Below are 6,018 nucleotides of genomic sequence, written 5' to 3'. Positions count from 1 at the left end.
AACCATAGTTAAACTACCTGCGAAAATAAGACAACTACTGAATAACCCTAAAAATAAAAAGGCACCACTCAGTGATCCAGGAGTATATAAAATCCCTTGTTCTTGTGGCAAAGTCTATATTGGAGTAACCGGGAGAGCGGTGAGCCAACGTATGAAGGAACATGAAAGTAAAGTCAGGCTAAAACATTTCACGCAATCAGCACTAGCTGAACATCATATCAAAACAGGACATAACATTTTATTTGATGAAAAAACAGTCATTGCAAAAACACACAACTAATTTCCAAGAAACCATAGGTAAGCGATCGAAATCTTAAAACATCCTAATAACATCAATAGGGACAATGGAGATAATACCAATCCGATTTGACTTTCCGTTCTCCCCGATTTTTCAAAAAAGACTTGATAGGCCAATCAAGTTCGACCAGTTCCCACGGTGGGGCGTTCTGGCGAATCGCAGGCATCGTAGAAAGTGTACCTAAGAACATCATGACCTGATACCTCAGTTTCAGGTCAGCCCTGAAGATGTGAACTGCAATGTTCACGAAACGTCGGCAAACAATTTCGTAGTTTTTTACACGAGAGAAACTCGAAATATTTCTTATCAAAAAGAATCATCGTGAAAGCATAAAATCTATTATAAATTAAGATATTTCACAAATCTAGGGTTATCCTGAGGGTAACTTCAATGCAAATTTAAGGTTTTTTTTGCTGTGCATTTTTCATTTATTTTCTTTAACGCTTGTACCTAGGAAATAAAATTGTCGGATGTCAAGGTTTAAAATAGTCAGTTTAGAGAAAATGTATAAATCCTTCATGTTTGTGTAATATATTATCAATTAATTTATACAATGGATGAGTTTTTTCATGACATTGCTTCATGATAAATTAATTTATTGGATTGATGCACTGAAATAATGCATTCACGATAACTCGATTATCCAATTTTAAAAGAGAATTCTACAAAAAGTAGCTTTCTATGAAATACAATAACTGAGGTTATATAAAAGCGCGAATCAATTCGCTTCTTAATTTCAAAATGAATTGAAAAAGAAAGACATTCGACATTTTTCAACTAAAAAGTCTCTTTGAAATGCCCTTCACACATTTTACAAATTCTAAAAGGGACAGGGAACTTGATTATTTTTATTCTCGCAATAACTTGAACTTGAGGAAAATCGCCTTTTCTATATTTGAATTTACTTTAAAGAAATGCACAGAAAAGCTCCAAGCTGGATACAACTACTTGAAATTTATTTTTGTTTCCGTTGAGAATTCGACTATGTTTTTGAATTTCAGATTTTCTTGATCAAAATATCAACTATTATTACTGCTTTCGTCTGGAAATCATTTCTTTTAACTCGTAATTCTAAAGTACATTTGATAATTATAAAAAACTGAGCAGCCACGTTTTGTAGCAGACATATCGTAACGCAGCCATATTTTTACTTTCCTCGTTGCTGCAGCGCCTTCGCGGAGAGTTGTAAAGCTCTTACTTTTTTTCTCTCTCTCTTACTATTTTTTCTATCTTTCTCCTTCTCGTTTTTGACGTCTGTCCAACTTTTGCAGCGCGAGCGGAGCGAGTGCTACTGGTCGGAGGTAGGCGTCAAATGAGAGAAAAATTAATCGAAAGAGAAAAGTAAACAAGAAAACTCGATTAAACCAAAGAGTAATATTATAAAAATGGATGTGACAAAAAACTTTACACTTCAACAAAATTGCACGACAGACAACCTATACACTAGTATAAAAATGAAAATGGCGTTTGTACAAATTGCTACTGCCAGCAGCCAACCTATTAAATAGGTAATTTTTTGTAACAATTTTAAAAATAATTTGAACAGCTTTTGAGAATTAAAAATTAATATCTAAATAAATTTTTGGTAAAAAATCATTGCCTTTGAAATTATAAAAAAAATATTAGAGATTTTAACGTCAGATTATGTTTGGTAATATTTTGATTGGTAATTTGATTTTTGCAATTATCAATTTAATTCAAAATCACAGAAAAAACAGGAGATAAAATTCACATAGATTTCCAAAGAAAGATTCTCTGCAACAAAAATTAAATTCACAGGATAAACTTTACACAAATATCGTTTAAGCTTTTTTTTGCTTTTCCATGACAAAAACATGTTTTCTGAAAAACGCGAAGTTGGCTAAACAAAACTTTATCGCTCTAAAAAATTTCCTGCAACAAATTTTATTCTCGGTTTTTTTTCAGTGATAACTTTTTTATTAATATTATAGAAGCTTAATTATAAATAAAAAAATAGTATGCATCGATTAAGCCTCGTCGGTATCTTCTTGATTTGATGTTGAAGGTCTTTCTGCTGGTCTCTGTGCTCGTCTGGGAATGTATGGAAGTCCGGCTAAGATTTTTCTAATGCACTTATGAATAGTTTTACGACGGGAGTTTCTCGCGTCCACTAATGCAGCTTTATTATAAGTGTAGCACAGTTCCGCAACCTGTAACAAAATAATAATTTGTTATTTTCTTCATCTGGATCTCTTTCAAAATGTCAAAAAGCTAGTTTGCAATCATTTTTATAAACATAATTCCTTTTTTGCTATATTTGAAAGAACTTTTCCAACTACCGGTACTTTTTTATTGACATGTGAAAATTGTTTTGGTGCTTTTTGAGTTTCACATTAAATTGATTATGTGTCATCCAAAAAATATTTGATCAACTAATTTTTCATAAGATTTAACTATCTGTATTTATCGATTTTCATTTATACAAAAGTGCGCTAAAACACAATGTGGTTTTAAAATTAATACTTTCGAGTTTAGTTTAATATTTCAGATAATTTGAATTTACTTAAATTCACTTAAATTCCTTTCAATACAGTAGTTTAGAAGAATAAACTTAGTTTTAAAAAACTAGAAAAGAATACATTAATCATTAATTAGTATATTATTTCAATTAATTTGAATCCAGTGAATTCTTTATAGTTCTTAGAATTCTGTAAAATCCTCTTCATTCTCCCGATTACTTAGTATTTTTCAAACTATTTCAAATCAGTGTGAATTCTTATAACTTTTTTTAACTTGTCTAAATTCTGAAAGTTTTTACAATTTATAGAATTAAAAAAATTAATATAATTCAAGAAATCCATGGAATCAAAGAAACTAATGTAATTCAAAAGATTTATATAATTTAAGGAATTTACATAATTCCAGATATTCATATAATTCTAGGAACTGAATAAGTTAAAATAACAGACATTTTCTTACAGACGAAACTTTTCTCTTGCAATCTAAAAATAAATAAACTATGAATTCTGTAAGATAAACGTTAATAAAATTTCAGATTGTAAACTATAGATGATGCTGGAATTTTCAAGTGACCATTGAAGTTTGAAATATTTTTCTTTAGATATAAAAGGGTAATAACGGGTGCTGAATGCAATGCTAATCCTTACCTTCTAGTGTCAACAGTAAATGAAGTCAGGGTTAGAAAAGGAAGAAAACTAAAAAAAGAAAAACAAGGCAAACACGAATCAAAATTCAGAATTCACAGACACCGGAAGTAAAAATATATTTTTAGAATTTGATAAACGACCGCATATATATGGCGACTTGGAAGGCACTAATAGACAATATGAGTATAAAGGTCGCATCGACTATGACCGAGGATGGCGTTATTAGAAGTGCGACTGAAGTGTGTGGTACTGTGGTTGTAGAAGGAATGTGTGGTGATGCATGGTGGATTGATAAAATTCAAGCAACCGCTCAAGAGAAAAAAAGAAAGCATATGAAACAAGGTTAAAAGTCTTAAGCCTTATCGATGTTGAGAGACAAATATTTCGAAATGATTACAGAAAAAAACAAGGTAAGTGAATTTAAGATTTAAGGAAAGTTAAGGTGAAATCAGATTTGAATAAGAGAAGAAATAAGATTTGAAATAAGAAAAGTACAGATTTAGCAGCATCGGAAATAGCAAGGAAGAAATAGCAAAATTCTATATAATACAAGCGGGATACCAGGCGCTTTTAAAGACTATTTCAAGGAATTATTGTGGAAGTTTGTGCCTCTAAGATTTAACACATAAATATGAACTTTAAAAATGAAAAGGCTGCTGGCGTAGACAGTGCAAACAGTATAAACGCTGAAATTCTTATCGAAATAAGAAGAAACATAAGAAGCCATAGAAACACAAGAGATTGTACGACAAGATGCATGAGTGTCACGGAAGCTAGAGAAATATAGAACCAGAAAGCTGATAAACCATGTTATTAAAATAATCCACCCTCGGCACATCTAGAAATTAACACCAGCAATATTGGATGAGATTATAGACTCCTAACGACAATGACATGATGTCCTCATTGCTAGACTGCGTCAGCACAAGAAAAGTAGTGCACGAAGGCAACAAAATGGAAAGTTTAAGACAGATGAAAGAAGGTCCTATCGTGAACTGAGAGTGAAGACAAATAATCAGCAAGCCAGCGAAGTGTCTTAATTGAAAGATATGACTAACTACTTGTCGGGTATTTGGGGAAAAATGAACAGATGCAATTCAGACACTGCGTCTTTCAAACTGGAGGAAGCAAGGGCTAACAATAGCCCTGAAATGCAACTGACAAACATTACAGACTGGAAAGATCTGATCACTATAGACGCTGTTGCCATGACTCAAGCTCGTAAGCATCGAAGAAAATTCCACATGGCATACATTGACCACAAGCAAGCATTTCCTTCCATGTCGCATGACTATTTGCATGAAGTCTTAAAACTTTACAGAATCTGCCCAAGCAATATTGACTTTCGAAGTCATGCAATGAGGCTCTGGGATATAAGAATCAAGTATTTTGATCAGGGACAACCAAGGATAAGTAGATCAATACGCTTTACAACGGGTATATTTCAAGCTGGCTCCTTCAGCGCACTATCTTCTTTACATAGATGACCTGAAGCACTACGCTAGTTCAGCCCAGAAACTGCAGCAAGTGATCGATATCACAAAGCAGTTTTCCAATAATATCCACATGGAGTTTGGACAAGATAAATTCAGAACAGTGCATTTAATGAGAGGGGAATTAGGGACCGCAGAGTTAGAGAACGAGTTCAAAAATGACATTGAGGCAATGACTGCAGGCGAATCATATGAATATCTGGGTATGATTGAATCTAAGGGTACTGAGCATACCATAGTTAAGACAACCCTAACAACTGCCTACACTACGAGGCTCAGATTGATTATAAAAAGTTTTTACAATTCGGCAAAGAAAATCAGGGCAGTCAATACATATACCGTCCCTGTCGTCACGTACTCCTTCGGGCTCATAAAATGGTCTAACACTGAACTTGTGAAGTTGAACAGAATTTTTCGCGTAAAAATGGCGAAGCATAAATGGGTCAGAAATCCAAGAAAAACCGACTCCGATCAGTTTTCCACAGAACTAATAACTTCACTTTCATGGGTGTCCAGGTCAATTAGAGACGTGGATACCCTGGAGATGGCGGTCGAGATTTTCACAAAAGCCATAAAATCTACTTATGAAAGTAATTGACGACCTTCAAAAGTCCGAAAGGCTGGAGAGAAACACTGGTGGAATGCAAAACTCGAAGAGCTTTGCAGGTAAAACAGAGATAGGTTCAAACGTGCCAGTTCTGGCAAAACAAAGGAACTATGGATTTTGTTTACATCGATGAGGGATGATTATAGGAGTATAGGAGTGCAAAGTCTGACGGGGATACCTTAGCCCAGCTGATCAAGGCACATTTTCCAAGCTTCACAAAGTTAGGAAAATAGCCGACGACACCTCCAAGGCAAACGAAGCCGCCTGCGGTCCAACTGGGCCCGAACCGGCGACTAGCTCACGATATTGTTACCCCAGACAGGGCCAGGTAGGCCCTAAAGACCTTCAATACTTCCAAATCTCCTGGTCCGGATGGCATATATCCAGTCCTCTTACAGAGGGCTAATGAGATAATTATTTGGCCTGTTGTGAGACTTGCTAAGGCTAATCTGACGTTGGGTTATGTTCTGGTTGTATGGAGGGGTGCGAGAG

The sequence above is a fragment of the Belonocnema kinseyi genome, chromosome 1, assembly GCF_010883055.1.
Source record: "Belonocnema kinseyi isolate 2016_QV_RU_SX_M_011 chromosome 1, B_treatae_v1, whole genome shotgun sequence".
In the NCBI taxonomy this organism is placed as follows: Eukaryota; Metazoa; Arthropoda; class Insecta; order Hymenoptera; family Cynipidae; genus Belonocnema; species Belonocnema kinseyi.
This window is presented reverse-complemented; position numbering follows the sequence as displayed.